The sequence below is a fragment of the Bubalus kerabau genome, chromosome 1, assembly GCF_029407905.1.
Source record: "Bubalus kerabau isolate K-KA32 ecotype Philippines breed swamp buffalo chromosome 1, PCC_UOA_SB_1v2, whole genome shotgun sequence".
Classification (NCBI taxonomy): Eukaryota; Metazoa; Chordata; class Mammalia; order Artiodactyla; family Bovidae; genus Bubalus; species Bubalus kerabau.
Window position 1 is genome coordinate 147,855,511 of NC_073624.1, and position 18,865 is coordinate 147,874,375.

General features: G+C 42.9%; 1 non-coding gene across 1 annotated transcript; it reads left to right on the forward strand.

Moving 5' to 3' along the window:
• Nucleotides 1-16,723: 16,723 nt before the first annotated feature.
• TRNAG-CCC (transfer RNA glycine (anticodon CCC)) lies at nt 16,724-16,796 on the forward strand. Its single transcript has one exon. It is a non-coding gene; the product is annotated as a tRNA-Gly (tRNA).
• Nucleotides 16,797-18,865: the final 2,069 nt, after the last annotated feature.

Sequence of the window (18,865 nt, forward strand, 5' to 3'; positions counted from 1 at the left end):
AGCTCTTATGGAAGAGTCAAGTGGCAAATAAACCAGTTCCAAATAGATTCAAGCCAGAATAATTTCTGAATTCTTTAGGAAGACCAAGTATGTTCTTTCTCCTTTTGAGATATGGATTATGTTGGTATTATTCTCATTTATTTTTGTTTAATCAAATTATTAACAAGTTCCCACAAAGCAGGAGTCTTTTAACTGTGTCTTCTCTTACCACTGTTTGAGGCTAAAACCCCATTGTGACTGCCCTGACTCTAAGTCCTGTCTTCCCATAAATAGTTGATTAATCCCCAGCTGAAGCAATGACAATGAAATGAAGCTGAGTAACATGAAGACAATAGAATTCAATTGAACATTAATGATCTGCAACATGACAGATGTTGAACACAGACTTTTGCATGGAGCCACTCAGCTCTATTACTCTGATTCTTAACAGTCTTGGTCAGGAATAGCACTCGTATGACAGGAAAGACTGTGTTTAGTCATCAAAATGTCGAATACAATTCTTCGAGTTTTCATGGAAATCAGCCCAACTAATGCTATTATTTCTCATGTTCATTTATCTCATCCTTCCCCCAAGGAGCCTCCTCTATGCTACTCTTAGGAACTTTTCCCTTAAAAAACACTGTTTTGGACACTACTGACCAAAATGTTAATGAGATGTATGGTTTTGCAGGCCATGTATTCAGGGTTGGTGATATAATTGCCTGTGCACCAAGAGAATTGTAAACACAGCTTGAAGAGAAAAAGGAAGTCTGGCAGCATGCACACAGCACATCTATGCTGGAATATAAACTAACAGATATGTGACGTGAAATTGATCCAATAATAGCATTGCTGCAACAAAGGGCAGTAGAAAGTATACAGTCATTTATTTCTCAAATGTATTTTGAAGGGCAATGTATTAGTACTACAAAGATGCTTCTGGGGAAAAAGAATTCTGCTGTCAGTAAATTTGGGAAACACATTTGCTATAACCTACTTAGAGAGTCATAAAGCAAAATTGCTATACTAAAATTTCTGAGCAGCGCTGGAGCAAAGAAACTTTCTGACTCCAGAGTTTCCTAAACCTTCTTGAACACAGAACCCTTTTTTCTACAGAGTTCCCTTAACAAAGTTCCTTGGAATACACGTTTTCAAACCTCCTCTAATACCTTCCATTTATTTTATAGAGGACTGAAATCCAGAGACTAAACAATAGGTGCAAAGATGCTGAGCAACTTAACGACTGAATTAAAACAAGAAGTCACATCTCCTGTAGCCTCTGATTTCAGAGGTTTTAAAACTAAAATCACTTAGTACAAGCCCCTCAGCTTATATTGGGGCAGTTGAAATCCACTAATGCTTTCCCAAAGTCAGCAGTCACTAGTAAAAGTTTCAGGAATAGAATTAGAAATTTTGTGCTTAAAGGATGGTGTCATTTATTTCATAACACTGGTATCTAGCACAGTGCCTAGAAAATAGCAAGTAATAAGCAACCTAGGCTGAATGGCTGAAAAAAAGTTACTTAAATGATAGTTAGATAGATGCTAATCAGAATGAGTGCATTCCTAGTGAAAATAACTCTGACAAATAATTTACATTTCCTTACTTTGTAAAGATCACACACTAGATCCACATTTTAAATCCAGAATTGATTCTTTCTTATCAAAAAACACATCCTTAGCCATTTAAGCCAAAAGAACATGCCTGTCAGACTAATATCTATTGTGTTTCTATACTGAGGGCATGATCTTACCAGGTGAATTGGCAGTTACTATATGTCTAGAGTTGGCCAGAAATCAAAACTGGCAGATGGAGATGAGACAGAGAGGATGACAGGAAGAGCTTATACCAGTAGGAGTAGAAAGCTAGGAGAAACCGTGTTTTAAAAGTAAAAGATCAATGACTAGAAATTATTGTATAAAATAGAATAGGTTAAAGGATAAACATTCTTTTATTACCCAAAATTATGTTTAATTTTTTAAATAAACACTCTCCAAAGAGACATGCAATTAAAAGAAAGAGAGAAGAACACTTTTTCATTCTGAATTTGCAAACAAAATAAGGAAAATGAGGAATAGGGCTTCCTTCTGGAGAGAGTGGCAACTGGGGGACTTTGAGGCCCTGAAAAACTTCGGAGATGAGCCAGCAAAGGCTTAACGGATGGTGAAGTTGAGGTCCACTTATACTTCAAAAAAAGATCAGAAGTGCAAGGTCTTCAAAATTCTTGTTATTTTATAAAGTGTTATGTGATTACCAAGGCGGGGGGAAGCCTGCAAAAGGATTTATATGTTTAGAGAAAGGAAAGGAGAGGCAACGATTTGCATCTCTGTCCTTTGTCTCTCAAAGATCCCGGGATGAGAAAACCCAGGTTTCTCATGGAGGGCAGAAACTAAGAAGGGGCAGAGACAAATCATGGGGCCAAAAGAGAGATTGGAAAAAAAAAAATGGGATGCTCTGTCCTAGACTCCAAAAATGATCATTTACCTTCAGAAAATACAGGTTCACTAAATCACCAGCTGATTCTCCAATCCCCAGTTACTTTACACACTGTTTGAGAATTCTGGCTTGGGATCCTGACTTAGTTTCTAGTCGCCAGGAGCTGAATGACTTACAGGGTTTGGACTCTGGATGATGGATCTTAGCCTCCTCTTAGCTTCTTTGAAGTCAATTTAGAATCCTGGATCTCCTTTCAACTATGTGCTCTCACACAAATCACTTCTCTGATTTCTCCAAGTACAAAGCAGAATCATAATACGTACCTCACAGGGCAGCAGTGAGTATTAAATGAAGTTTTATGAAATAAAGAACTCTGCCTGGTCCCTAAGAAAGTCACTCTTTTGGGAGGCAGGGTGGGAGGGAGACTCAAGAGGGAGAGGATATATGTATACACATAGCTGATTCACATTGTGTACAGCAGAAACTAACACAACACTGTAAAGCAATTATGCTCCAGTAAGTAAATATTTTTTTTTTAAAAAGGTCACTCTTTAAGTGACAGCTAATACTACATATTCTGGATAGTTTTTACAAGTGATAACAAAAATGAACTAATCACTTTCTACAGCTTTTGATTTCAGTGAATAATTTTTTAACCCTTTACACATAAAGCTACAATTAAGCATGACATGAATTCCAGCTGTGTGATCTTGAACAATTTACCTAACCTCTCTAAGCCTCTTACCTTATCTGTGTTGTTGCTGTTGTTTAGTCACTAAATTGTGTCTGACTCTTTTGTGGCCCCATGGATTGTAGCCCACCAGTCTTCAACAACAACCTTGTCTGTAAGGAAGGTTAATAATAGAAAGATCTTACAGAATTGATATGACAGTTGAGTTAGTTACCCTTTGTAATGCACTTAGACCTATGCCTGGCATACCATTTAATGTGATATAGATGCTTGTTTAGATAAATAAAATCACTTCTTGCAGTTATCCAGGATGCAGACCAGCTACCTCTCCTTCTCTTTTATTTCCCTCATCTTCAGTGCTTGACCCACAGAGTGATCAGGGACAAGGAGAAGAAGGTACATTCAAAGGAGTTCCTTCTGCCTTTCACATTGGAGCCAGCTAAGTTTGAATATCACAGACAGAAGCCAAAAAAATGCTCCCCAGGCCTTACTAGGTAGCAGGTTTTGTGGTTTCATTGTAGTTTGAGGCTCAGTCTCTCACTGACAGACACTTATTTTAAAATGTTAACTTTCAGGAGATGCTTCACCTTTCCAGTGACTGAAATATTTGCATTCAGCCTTCCCAGGTAGTGGCACAGTGATAAAGAATCCACCACCTGCCAATGTAGGAGATGCAGGAGATTCAGATTCCATTACTGGGTTGGGAAGATGCCCTGGAGAAGGAAATGGCAACGCAGTATTCTTGCCCAGGAAATTCCATGGACGGAGGAACCTGGCAGGCTACAGTCCATGTGGTCACAAAGAGTCAGATACGACTGATATGACAAACACAAAATATTTGCATTCACTTCCCCAGGTCCTTCCCTTCCTTGCACTGAGGTATTTGAGAAGACAAATCAAAAATCATGATGCTTCTTTTCATGAATGCAGATGCAGAACCCAGAGAATCAGTTTCAGGGATGTGCTGGACTGTTCTGTGTTAAACTTGGGCAGGAAGCTATGTTTCTCATAATGCCTTTCCCTGCGTGATTCTGGGTTTGAGTTAGGCAAAAGTGAATCTGTATGAGCTTTGGGAGGCAGAAGTGAAGCCACCATGCTCTGAAGATCACTGTAGGTCAAAGGCTGTGAGAGAGAGACACAAAGGTGCCGGTAGATTCCAGCACCTCGCTCTTGTCTTTGCTCTTCCTCATTGTGTATCCGGTGCTCCCTCCTGACCGCCAGCCCCGCTGACCAAGAACAGCCTCAGGCCTACAATCAGATGCTTCACGTGAACTCACAAAGGCGGTGGCCACAGAGAAGCTGACTTCTGCACCAGTGCTCCCACCTGGTCTTACTCCAGCAGCCAGAGTCCTGCTCCCCAAGAAGGGCACAGGATAGTCCATTAGAGTTAGAGGAAATGATTAGAAATTTTGTTGATCCTCATTTTATGTCATTCTTTTCATTTCTATCTCCAGGTATGTTTTATAGAGTACAAAATATAAATACACATATTTATACATGAGTATGTACCAATTTTTTAATTAATTACTTTATTTATTTTTAGCTGTGCTGGGTCTTCACTGCTGCTCAGGCTCTTCTCTAGTTGTGGCAGGCAGGGGTCACTCTCTAGTTGCCGTGCACAGGCTTCTCACGTTGCCGAGCATGGGCTCTAGAGCACAGGCTCAGTAGATGTGGGACACAGGCTTAGTTGCTCAGAGGCAGGCAGGATCTTTCCAGATCAGGGATCAAACCCTTCTCTCCTGCACTGTCAGGCAGATTCTTTACCACTGAGCCACCAGGGAAGCCCGTGTGTATGTGCATGCTCAGTCACTCAGTCATGTCTGACTCTGCAACCCCGTGGACTGTAGCCCACCAGGCTCCTCTGTCCATGGAATTTTCCAGGCAAGAATACTGGAGTGGGTTGCCATTTCCAGGGGCTCTTCCCAACCCAGAAATTGAACCTTTGTCTCCTGCATTGGCAGACGGATTCTTTACCACTGAGTCACTTGGGAAGCCCAGGAAAGACCACACCAATGGTTTTATTTTTACTGATAGGAACATGTGAGCGGAAAAATTGGGCTCATCCTTTTAGGCATGGGGTAGTACACAATTAGTACCATTAGGAGCTCAGAGAAGGGAGATTCCACTGTGCTCTGGAGATAAGGATTTCAGCTGGTGGCCACACCTATCTGGCATCACTTTTTACTGCTGCCCCTCAAAAGGCTGCTCCTCCTCCACTGCCCACTCACCCACACCTTGGGGCTTCTTCACTGGTTGCTCCCGTATTCACAAATGCCACTGCCCCAGACCTTCCCTGGCTGGCTCCATTGGATCATCCAGCTCCTCTTCTATCCATGTTGTATGTCCTTAGTTGTTTGTTTGGAAATTCCTGGAATTCAGGGGCTTCCTCTCTTCTGTTCCTTGTTGTATCTCAGTATTTAATGAATTGTGTCTAGAATATTATAGATGCTCAATAAATACTGGTTGAAGGAAACAAGGAGAAAGAGAGAGGAGGAAAAGGTGTATGGAAGGACCCCACACACAAAGGGAGAATAGACACTTTCCCCCTAGCATCACAGCCCTTTTTCCTCCTGCTAATAGGACTCTTTTGGGGGAAACTGTGCCGTCCAAAGGCAGGGACCACAGGCCTGCTGCTTTTGTTTCTGCTCTGAAATCGTGGTATCTGCTGTTTCACAGTGAGCAGGTGGCTTACTGCCCCAAAGGGTGGCTCTCACTGCAACCCAGGTTTCAGGCAGTACCTGAGTCAGCACAGAGTTAAAGCTCAGAAGCCCTTCTGGCCCAGACCAGCCGCTGATGCTGGCTCTCTGCCCCAGGGGGAAGCGAATTTCTGTTGATTCCAGTTGGTGTCAATTTTTTGTTTCCTTCTGCAATTTCAGCACCTTGGCTGCACAAGTTATTCTAAATGTTCAGACCCCTGGGTCCTTGAATTTTGACGGTATGTTCCTGTCTCTCCTCACCATCATGTTCGAGTCCTGCTTCCCTGCCTGCTTCTGACATCCCAAGTGGGGAGCAAAATGATATCATGCCTCGCTGACCAGACATCTGTACCCTAGATCCCTAGGCTTTAAGTGGAGTCCAACATTGGTAGCCATAATGATACATACTTTTTTCTATTCATCTGACAACCATATACCAACTTATTCCATCATTTCAAACTAATTTTCATTCATTTATTCAACATGTATTTATTGTACTTACTATGTGCAAGGTACTGCTGTAGGCCGTAGAAAGAACTGACCACACTTAAAAAATCTCTACACTCATGAATATTTAAAACTGGTTTTGTTGCTATCTTTTTATAAAAAGAAAAAAGAGAAAGAAGTGGGGACATAATTCATAACAGTAGCAGTGTGTGTCTTCAGATGCTGGTGGGTAGCATCACTGCTCTGGAGTCAAGGAGGTGACCCATTTCAGTCAAACTACCATGTCTGCTGCTGAGTTCCCATAAGCTAATTCCATCCTTTTCTGGTTTTATCCAAGACCTGCCTAGAGACAGGCCTAGCTGCTTCCCCATGGTCTGATCCCAGGCCCTTTATCTACTGTGTGGGGAGGAGAGGAAGAGTGGGAGACTTAGACAAGTGCAAGGCATTGGAGTCCTCAACCAGGAAGCTCCATGAGAGAAGGCTGTGAGTGCTAACTTATGACATTGAAACATGAAAACTCCAAAAAGTTGGTGGAGGTTTTGGTAAATTATGTGATGTCTAATAAGCTAAAGTAAGACCACTGATGATCTGAGAGGCTCCTGCAGAAGTGAGGATGGGTTGTGCCAAGGGAAGCTCTTTGGGAGGAGGCTGGTCATGCACTATACGGCCAGAGAAGAAGAGAAATTGAACTGGTCCTAACAAGGTCTCATATCTTTAGCTCTGTTACAAAATTACCCACCCCTTGGTGACATCCTATGGAAACCTCCCTATTTGAGGAGGCTAGAAGAGGGGTTCTGATCTCATGCTCAGGGATTTTGGCCAGCTTCAAAGTTGTCACTGATAAATGGACCCAAACTAACATGTGGATCCTCAGAGGAAGCCTTTTTCAGAAGATGAGACCAGAGCCTTCCTAGTCTGAATGTGTGTGTGTGTGTGTGTGTGTGTGTGTGTGTATGCTCAGTTGTGTCCAACTCTTTGCCACTCCATGGACTATAGCTTGCTAAGCTCCTCTGTCCATGGGATTTTCCACACAAGAATACTGGAGTGGGTTGCTATTTTCTACTCCAGGGGATCTTCCTGACACAGGGATTGAACGCATGTCCCTTGTGTCTCCTGCATTGGCAGGCCTATTCTTTACCAACCCCTGGAAAGCCCCTCCTAGTCTGAATTAGTGTCCAAATGTGGATCAGAGGCATGCAACCCATGACAGAAGCCATTTCTAGCAATAACTGTAAGAAACTCATGGCTTGCTTCACTGGATGATTCACACAGCTGAGGTTATTTCAATTAATCACTGAAGGTAATGTTATAGTTCATTTTTTTTTAATGTACTTAGCACAAATGTACAAGTTTGTGCAGCTTAGATGAGCCAGGGACCTTTTTTCAGAGACATTTTAGCACTTTAAAAATTAACACTCCAGTGTCACCTATTCTTAAGAAAGTGCACTTAGTCATTTTGTGTAGGCACAAATTTAAATCCCAAGTTACTAGACGTAGATGTAAATCACTTAGCCAAGGAATAGGTCCAGCTGGCTGACCACCTGGCATCTCTATGCAACCTTATAGCTCTTGTGGCTGAAAATGCCTTTCATGGGGGATATTTTATGTTATGATGATATTCTCAAGGTTGAAGAACCCAAAGATTTTGGATTAAACCATTTGCAAACATCACAGCCTTACTGTACAAAACTCATCCCTCTCTGCTTTTTTTTTTTTTTTCCAAGTTTTCAGTAGGAAAGACCACTTAAGGTTCTTGCAGCAGAAAAAAAAAAAAAAATGGAACCAGTCTTTAAGCAAAAAGGATGTATGAGCTGATATGAGGAGCAGTTCACTAAATCAAACGAAGCAGGACTTCTCTGGCCATCCAGTGGTTAAGATTCTGAGCTTCCACTGCCGGCTCAGGTTTGATCCCTGGTCGGGGACCTAAGATTCCACATGCCCATGAGGCACAGCCAAAACAAACCAAAAAGCCTGCTTAAATCAAAGAAAGCTTAGACAACACTTTCTCTGGCAGGATGCAAATGAAAGTGACCTGGGACCTTAGCTGCCGTTGCTTTTGGCCCTGGAGTATTATCATGAGATGACTCTGCTCCAACTCACTTGTCTATTACAGTCAAGTTTTCAAATACCCGGGAGAGAGAATTGAACTGACCAACTCGTCGGGCATGTCTAGCTATGGTTAGGAAACCGTGACATGGTCCCTTGGAGACTGGTTGTGACCTAGAAGCCAGTACAGTTTGTGTCTGTTAGACAAAAAGCAACCCTTTCATCCTGCCCCCAATAATGCAGATCCAGAGGAAACTGTAGATAAAGGAAAAAAGGAATCAGGCGTCTCATGGAAATTTTGATTTTGGCCGTTACACGGTTCTCTGCCAACCACTGCTCTCTATTCATCAGGGAGAACTGGCCCTTCCTCCCCTGTTCTCTTCACCCAGCCTCACTCAGAAGCAGGGCTTCTCGCCCCGTGCCCTTTTTGTCTATTGTAATAAAACCGGCTCTGATGTGGGAGAGCAGAGCTTAGGGTTCATATGGCCAGGCAGGCTCTTACACCATCAGAGCGTCCAGCCCTGAAGAAAGTAACTGCATCCTCAGCTACACAAACGTTTTTCTCCCACATGAGTCAGCATCTGATCTTGATTATCCAAATCTCTCCTGAGGATGATCCACATGAGAAACACAACAGAAGTCATCGCCATGGCTGTTGCTGGGTTCCCTGGAGTGCTGGTTCTAGCAGGAGTGAGGATTGGCATAAAATGTTTCTAAAGCAACAACCCATACATTTCAAGGTGAACCAAAATACAGCATTGTGCTTGGATCTTTATCTCTCTTTTTGAAAAAATAAGGACTAATGAGTCAGAACAAGAGAGAAATGAGCAGGTTAAAGAATTTACATATAACTTTAAGACGGTGGAGTTCAATGGTAAAATGTTAAAATTCAAGATTTTAAAACCAGCACTGCTCACTCAAGTCTTCTGTTCCTGACTATTTTAACATGTCTATCTTGTTTATGGGCTTCCCAGGTGGCACTAGTAGTAAAGAATCTGTGTGCAACACCGGAGACTCGGGTTTGATCCCTGGGTTGGGAAGATCTCGAGGAGGACATGGCAACCCACTCTAGTATTCTTGTCTGGAGAATCCCACGGACAGAGGAGCTTGGTGAGCTACAGCCCACAGGGTCATAAAGAGTCAGACACTACTGAAGTGAACTTAGCATGCACACATGCATGCTGTTCATATCTGGCCAGAATCATCATTATTATCCTTATTGTCATTTTTAATACCCAAGATGGAGTAAAATTACATCCATGTGCCAGACACTATACTAAATACTTTTAACATACTATCTGTTTCTTTAATAAATATTTATTTATTTTTGGCTGTGCTGGGTCTTCATTGAGCACATGGGCTTTCTCAAATTGCAGCGAAACCAAGCACCTTGGCCCAGCCCACTTGCCTGAGTTGTGTCCTAACAGGAGGTCCCAATAAGGAACGTGGTGCTGCTTAGCAAACTAACCAGGAGAACTTAGGAGGGACGAAAAGACAGAGGAGACGACCAACCTCCCAGAGTCTTTCTCACTGGAATCCATCTTGGCTGAGAGATGCATGTGCATCTCTCACCAAGTCATGACTATGGAAGGACCACGAGTCAGACTATGGGCCAAGAAAGATGATTGGCCAAAGACAACCTGTAAGCTAATCGAATTCCCATAAAACCTGAGACTGTGAGCCACATAGTGAATTAGTTCTCCTGTATTCCCTTAACCTGCTGCTCTCTGCCCAGTGCCCTTTCCAATAAAGTCTCTTGCTTTGTCAGCACATGTATCTCCTCTGACAATTCATTTCAGAGGGTTAGACAAGAGCCCACTCTTGAGTCCTGAAAGGGGTCCGTCCCCCTTCCTGTCACAGGAACCTCCAGGCCTTGGAATAAATAGTGGCCTGACAGCCAGGCTCCAAACTAGCCTCTAGTAAACAGACTTTAATTTAGCTTATCGATGGGCAGTGAAGACATCAGACTCCATCGGAACAACCCTGGGAGGATGCTCTGAGCTCTGCCCTACCTATTAGGAGCTGTAAGTTTGTGCAAACAGCCATAAAATTAAACCCACCCAGGGAGGGACATTGATTTCCAATTGGCACAGTTTGCCAGATGCTGTTTGGTCTAAGAATTGCTTGAACTCTACTAGTGACGCCACCTGCCTTGGCTTTGCAGGGTGTGTTCCCAGCAGGGAAGGCCCCCCCACTCCTACTTGCTGCTGGAACTTGGGCTGAAGGCATGGTGGGCTCCCCATATGTTGCAGGGGAGAGGCCAGCCACGCCCTGGGATGGATTCACCCTCTTATCCAACTCTGGGGCTAAAGCTGCCCCCAAGAGATTACAGACGCTCCCACCCCCCAACTAATTAAATAGGTGGCCTCCTGCTGCTAAAAGAGAATGAGGGCGGAAAAACAGCCGGACCTAGAAACCACTGATGCGTGCCTAAGCAGTCTCTAATGGGTCAGGGTGGTTCTATGCCTGAGACCTGGCATTCTGTAGTCTCTGCTGACTTTGTAGTTTTCAAATTTTATAGCTCATAAGGTGTATCATAGAAGCTTTATACAGTATTTAAAATAATATTGCCTATTAATAAGCACATCTTGCAATCATTATTATTATATACCAACCCTTGTGTTAAAACATTGGAATAAAAGTAACTATTCAAACATAATATTTTTTCTCATGGGACAACCTGAAGATGATTCTACCACCTTACACACACACACACAAAGAGGAGGCTTCTGGATTCAAAGCTATGTGTCTGCCTAAATTACCTAAATCTAAATGTTTATGCAATTATAAGTTTAGATGAAAACTAAAATTATGGTTTGGATTAAGGAAAGAAACCATTTAGAGTTTTTCAGGAGTTCAGCCCTCAAGCAAGTTATTATTAGTTGTTCTGTTTTCCATTCTGTTTTTGCCAAAAATCGTTTAGAAGGAAAGAGGACCTGAGATGCAAAGAGGAAGACAGTTGTAATCATAGGAAATTGGACTAAATTAAAATGATACTAAGTCACAGCACAACTTGGCCTCTTTGCCACCAACTTTTGACATTCTAATTAGGGTAAATGGTTATGCAAATCTAGTCAGTTACTCATTTCTCCCCCAGCCTGAGTGCCTTGTGATTGTTTAAGTGAGGACTGTTGATGGCATAATTAAAGCTCTCCTAAAAATTAATTGGGAATTGGCGAACAGCCTCCAAAGATGCCCTAATTTGTGGGCAGCCCAGCACAGCTGTCCTTTTGTCCAGCCCACCACCAGGACGCCTCGAATTTCCCCATCATGTATAATAGAATGTGACACTTGAGATGTTCTCAAGCCTCAGTCCACAGGACAGAGTGGAAGGCGCAGACTGGCAGGAGTCTGCCACATCCAGGGTTGCCTCCTACGCATGTTCAGCTGAGGAAACACGGTTTCAGGTGACCCCAAATACGGAGCACAGAACTCCTGGGTTTGAGGAACATTTATGAAACAGAATTGGTCATGATAAATGTTGATGCTGCATAGTGGGTGCAAAGGGTGGGGAGCAGCAGGGAAGAAGGCCAAGGTAGTAACTATTGTCTTCGCTTTTGTGCATGCTTGAAATTGTCTATAACAATAAAAAAATTAATGTGTATATTACTGTTAAATTAATTAAAGAAGGAGGCCATTAGACTCAGGTGGTTTTCATGTCTTAGCTACATAAGCAAACCAAAAGCTAAGTCTATGGATGCTGCCAGGGTAGGAAATCAAAACCTAAGGACAACCAATCCCAAACAGCCAACTAGACTTTCCCATACAATGCCTGAGCTGTAGCCAATAAAATAATTTCCTTGCTCTGCTTCAGAGTCTTCTTGATAATAAAGCCTTGCCCCCAGCCCCTGTCAGGGAAATGCTCCTAACCACTTCTGGTTTGGCACTGTCAGATTGAAAGAGATTTTTGCTCAAATGGGACTTCCCTGGTGGTTCAGATAGTAAAGAATCTGCCTGCAATGCAGGAGACCCTGGTTTGAGCCCTGGGTCAAGAAAATTCCTTGGGGAAGGGAATGGCTACCCACTCTAGTATTCTTGCCTGGGGAATGCCATGGACAGAGGAGCCTGATGGGCTATAGTCCATGGAGTCAGAAAGAGTCGGACACAACTGAGTTACTGATACTTTCACTTTCTTTCACTTTGCTCAGATAAACTTAAATTTTAAAGATATGCCCCAGTGTATCTTTTAATGCTACGAAGAAATAACATCTATCATGAGGAGGAAGTTCTTAGTAGCAAAAGTCAACTTATGGTTATTCTCTGAAAGGAGAACAGTCATAGAGTACCTAATCCTTTAACACGAGTCTTAACATTACTTCTTCTCACATTAAACACATTCCCACAGCCCACCTTTACCCTCCCCAGTTAGGCATTCATGGGCTTAGGTTTTGGTTTCCTTATGTAGCTAAGTTATGGAAGGATGAACAAAGACTAAGAGACCAGGAGAGAAATAGTTCCAATTGAGAGACAGAAGAGGGGAAACTAGCTGAGAGGGTGAGAAGAGTGAGACCTCCAGATGTCCATCTACATGATAACTGAGAGTTGATTATGAATTAATTCTGCATCATTGTTGGGCTGCACCCTGCAGGCTTGCAAGCCCTGTACTGGCCCAGCTTCAAGAAAGCCTGGAGTCAGCAGCAGAGACATCAATGGTTTGGTGGATGGGGGGATCTTACATGTCTGAATTAAGGTCCTGGAGTGAAACCCCACTCTGTGCGACTGGTGTTGGACAAGATGGCAGCAGTCTTGGCTCCTGGGGAGAGGGCCAGGGAATTGAGGGCAGGTTGGTTCATTGGATACTGGGGAAACTAGCAAAAGGGCACAGCCCTCATGGCCCTCTTGAGAACTTAGCAGGTGGAAAAGTTCTGATCTAAAGGTTAGAACAATCACTAGCTGGGATCGGGGTCAAGCATGTAGGAAGGTCAATCATGGGAGCAGGTGCAGGTGAAGCGGGCACTGGTCGAGCAGGGGATGTACAGAGAGCAAGAGACAAGCCATCATAAGTGGTCTGGGTGACCTGACTATACCCTCATAAAAGAAAAAAAATACAATCGCATTGACTTTAAAATAACTCAAGTAAATACTCTTAAATTTAAAAAATAAAAAGTGCCTGATAGTCAAGGGACAAATTCTCTCATGTTTGACAAACTCCCCGGGTCAGCAATGGGATGGACCTATGGTTAAGAATTCACCCACTGATGCAGGGGACACGGGTTCGATGCTTGGTCCAGGAAGATTCCACATGCCACCACAGAGCAACTAAGCTTGTGCACCATGACTACTGAAGCCCAAGTGCCCTAGAGCCCATGCTCTGCCACGAGAGAAGCCACTGCAATGAGAAGCCCATGCCCTGCAACTAGAGAATGGCCCCCACTTGCCACAATTAGAGAAAGCCTGCACACAGCAACGAAGACCCAGTGCAGCCATAAATAATAAATATTAAAAAAAAAATTCGATGGGAGCAGCAGTTTGTAGTTTCATTTCTATGGGTGGAGGTTTTTTAAAGAAGGGAGCCCCTTGGAAACCGGGATCATAATGCAAGATATTAATAGCTGCAGGTCTAGGAAATCACCAGTCTTCCCCAGGGCAAAATGATGCTTTTTTCTTTTAGGAATATCCATGTCTAGAGTGACAATAATTAATGAGCAATTAAAAAGCCTCCCCAGCCAGGCTGTGTCAGGATTTCCTAGTTTTGTTAGGAAAACTAGAGAGAACCAGTGTGGACTAATTAATTGGTCTTCAGGTAGTAACTGCAGCAAAGGTGTCTTGGGTACCCTGGGAAACCAGAGTCTCCTCTTTCTTGAGAATCAATCAGCTCAAGATTGATGAAGGGCTGCTAAGGTCAGGCTTAGAAACACAAAACCATCTGCCAACTCTCTAGGGCCAGTACCTGCAGTAGAGCAATTTTAGAAGAACAGGTGTTCACTTTTAACTTACCTCTTCTTTTCTTTTTTGCTGAAATCGTGGTTTTAGCTAGGAAGAGCCTCCAGTTGGTTGATGAAATTCACAAACTGTCTATTGTAACTTAAAATAACCTGGCTCAAAGGTACTGTGATCACCTCGACTGGCTCTTGCACAAAGTCATAAACCACTCACCCCTAACAATAGCCACTCTGGCCTTTCCAGAAGCACTGGGCAGCATCAGGAAACAGTAACTACAAGGCTTTGACCCAAAGGGCTGCCACAGACTGAAAGTGTGTCCCCAAAATTCATATGTTGAAACTGAGTCCCCAGTGTGATGGCACTTGGAGGTGGGACCTTTAGTCAGTGTTTAGGTCATGAGGGTGGAGCCCTCACTAATCGGATTAGGGTCCTTATTAAGAGACCCCCAGAGAGATCCCTTGCCCCTTCCACCATGTGAGGACACAAGAAGAAGAATGCCATCTATGAACCAGGAAGCAGGCTCTCACCAGACATCAAATCTGCCAGCATCTTGATCATGGACTCCCACCTTCCAGAACTATAAGAAATAAATGTTTGTTGTTTATAAGCCACCTAGTCTATGGTATTTTTGTTATAGCAGCTCAGACAGCTGAAGATAAAGAACTAAGCCAAAGAACACTGTTTCCCTCTAAGTGTGGAGCAGATCCAGTCTGATCCATCTCCTTTTCAGAGCAGGCTTGAGAGCCCACAAAGTCCTTAAAAGCTGATGCTCAAATGTTTCTGGTTCCTTGAAAATATCTTCTGGTTCAGTAAGCTAAGAACATTTTCGAAAGTCTCTGATGATGATCTATAAACACAACATATCCATATGTTTGTTGATGATGGTTCAATGACTGTAGCTGTTGTTCCTCTATTTATGAAGGTATGTCTTATTCCTGCTAACCCTTTTTGTTCCCAGTTTCCCAAGGATGTGGGAAATTCCTCAAAACACTCTTGTGATAGATCATATTTTTCTAAAGACAACTATAGTCAAATATATCCCTTTTCCCATGCTCAATGTGGCATGAATAATCTTCCATCAAGAGAGAGGATTTGTGTTCCTGCCCTGTGAGCCTGGACAGACCTTTGTAAATGCCTCAACCAATAGAATGTGGCAAAAGTAAAACCATGTGACTTCCTGGTAGAGTCACAATAGGTGACACAGCTTCCCCTGGGCTCTCTCTGGGCCTTGGGAGCCAAGCCTACACAGAGCAAGTCCAGCTATCCTAAATTTGCCATGCTGGAAACATCATGTGGAGAGACTATATATAGATTAAGGTGTTCAAGACTTCCCTGGTGGTCCAGTGGTTAAGACTCTGTGCTTCCAATGAAGGGGGTTCAGGTTCAATCTGTTGGGGAACTAAGATCCCACGTGTCGTGTGGCCAATAAAATAAAAAATAAATTTTAAAAAATTAGTTAATTTTGAGGGACTTCCCTGGCAGTCCAGTGATTAGAATTCCATGCTTACACTGCAAGAAGCCCAGGTTCAATTTCTGGTCATGGAATTGAAATCCTGGAAGCAGCGTGGCCAAAAAAAAAAGTGTTCAAGGAAGCCTAACTGTTCCAGTTCTCAGTTGTTTTAGTGTTCCCAACTCAGGCTCCCAGTGTATGTAAACAAGCCTTTGATGATCTCAGCCCTGCCTTTGAACCACTCTGACAGCACGTGGAGTAGAAACAAACCTTCCCCATCATGTCCCGTGCAAATTCCTGACAGAATCTCTAAGCATAACCAGTGACTGTTCCATACCTCTAAATTTGGGGGTAACTTATTCTACAGGATAGTAACCAGAGGAACCCTCCAGGATATTCCTTGAAGTATAGTGAGGGCACTTGGTTTGTAATCACATCCTGGTTCTAAGTCCAGATCTAATCATTATACTAGCTGAGTAAACTTAAGCAAGTCAGTTTCTTTTCTGAGCATTTATTTTCTCATCTACAAAACATGGAAAATAATGACTGCCTTAATATATATCAAAACATCAGGGAAAATATTTCCATACCTGTGACAGATCATAATGAAGAAAGTGTTTTTGCAAACTGGTAACAAAATGCAATTGAAAGTGGGAAAAATATATGAATAGAGAATTCAGAGAAGAGAAAATACAAACGGCGTGTTAATGTCAAAAAGTAAATGCAAATTAAGTAATAATAAGCTATCACTTACCCGATTAGCAGATTTCTGCTAGTGGGTTGCGGTGAAAAGGACACGGTGCTCTGGCAACATGAACAGCTACAGACTCTTTTGGAAAGCTATCTGACAACAGCTACTGAAATAAAAAATACACATATTTTTCAAATCAGAAATCCCTCTCTCTCACACCTATTGTAAAGAAATAAAAGTACCAGGACACAGAAAATAAAATAAATAAAGCTGCTCTCTGCAGGACAGCTTCTAATGGTAAAAAATCTGGAAATAAAGGTCTTCAGCAGGAGACTGAGGGGACTGAGTAAACGATAAAACAGCTACACTTTGGAATAATGTTAGAAAGAACAAGCTAGAGGGGCTCCCTGGTGGTCCAGTGGCTAAGACTCTGCATTCCCAATGCAGGGGGCCCAGGTTCAATCCCTGGTCAGGGAACTAAGATCAACAGGATGCAATGAAGACCCACCACTGCAAAAAAAAAAAAAAAAAAAAAGGTAAGAAAAGGAAAGAACTTGCTGTAGAATGAGCTATAGTGTGGACCTTTATAGTACAGGCCTCTAGCCACGGCCTCTACAGTATTGTTTCCCTTGTTCAGGATCCAAACTCCCAGGAGATAGTTTCTGATTTGACCGAGCCCCAGTAGCATGCCTGCCCTCTGTGTGCAGGGAGAGGTCGCACCTGACCTCTTTGGCTTCCTTGGAGGAAGTTGGCCACCACCTCCTTGGCTTCTCACAATGAGAATTTTCCAACGATGGTGCTAAGACAACCTTGAAGGTTGGTGTTTGGATGCTACATGGCGGTAGCAGTGTGTGCTCAGTCATGTCTGACTCTTTGCAACCCTATAGAATGTAGCCTGCCAGGCTCCTCTGTCCATGAAATTCTCCAGGCAAGAATACTAGAGTGGGGTTGCCATTTCCTACTCCAATGGATCTTCCTGACCTAGTGATTGAACCCACATCTCTTGCATCCTCCTCCACTGGCAGGCAGGTCCTTTACCAACTGCGCCACCTGGGAAGCCCTGGATGCTGCATAACTCCAATTAATCATAATAAAAAAAAGTCAGAAAGTGGCTTTCATTCATCTTGAGCCAAAAATTGAAAATGCTTTTCTCATTACTCATCTACCCTTCAGTTTACCTTGTGGCTCAGCTGGTAAAGAATCCGCCTGCAATGTGGGAGACCTGGGTTTGATCCCTGGGTTGGGAAGATCCCCTGGAGAAGGGAAAGGCTAGCCACTCCAGTATTCTGGCCTGGAGAATTCCATGGACTGTATAGTCCACGGGGTCACAAAGAATCGAACAGGACTGAGGGACTTTCACACTTTCACTTTCAGTTTACCACATGCCCCTTCAACTGGACAGTCTCATTCCTTTCTCTGCTCCAATAGTACAAGGCTGTGAATCCTCTTATTGTGATTGAATACACACGTGTTCTTGATCTCCAAGAGGTCACAGTCTCGAACTCACCTGATGCTCTCTGATACAAAGGGCTGGTTTGTGGTTTTGACTTTCTCTGCTGTGAGTCACATCCCATCAATCAAAGGTTTCTGTTCAGCAAAGACCATCCTGCATATGTATAAAAGAATATAGAGGCTTCCCTGGTGGCCCAGGGGTTAAGAATACGCCCTGCAATGCAGGGGACATCAGTTTGATCTCTGGTCCAGGGAGATCTCACATGCTGCAGAGCAACTAAGCCCAAGCACTTCAACTACTGAACCTGTGTGCCTAGAGCCTGTGCTCCACAAGAGAAGCCACCGCAGTAAGAACCCCACACACTGCAATGAAACGTAGCCCCCACTCACCGCAACTAGAGGAAGCCAACAAAGATCCACCACAGTCAAAAAATAAAGCAGATAAATAAAGAGAATATAGGATTGAACAACCTTTCCCTTTATTAGAATCTCACTAGAGTGCTATATGAGGAGGGCATGACAAGCCATTCCAGTCTTCTTGCTTGGAGAATCCCATGGACAGAGGAGTCTAGCAGGCTATAGTCCATAGGATCAGACACAACTGAAGCGACTTAGCATACATGCATGCAGAGTGCTATATATTTTTTGATATAAGGATCAATTCCTGCTGAGAAAAATTACAATATTAATTTGCAGTGGATGATTAACATTGCCAAGCCAACTCCCTAATATTGCATAAAATAAAATTTGTTTTGGCTCCCCTAAAAGTCAGGGTTTCTTATTATTGCAGGTCTCAGCAGCTCAACTTGTTCTGCACATGGTTGCATGTTTAATTAGTGATACTTCTGTAAGTGTCTGCAATTAGCACCATGATGATTAATAAAATAACTCCTTTAAAGCTCCATTTAGCTAGCAGAACTGCATAATCAGGTATAATTAATTCATCATTAATAAATCATGGCTGATTAACTAATCTCTATATTACCAACACATTACTGAACAGCTCCCACCTGAGCACAGCTAATTTTTCTAGCTGAACAGAACTGGAAGCTATGAGGGGAAAAAAAAAAAAAAAAAAAAAACAGCTCCTCCAA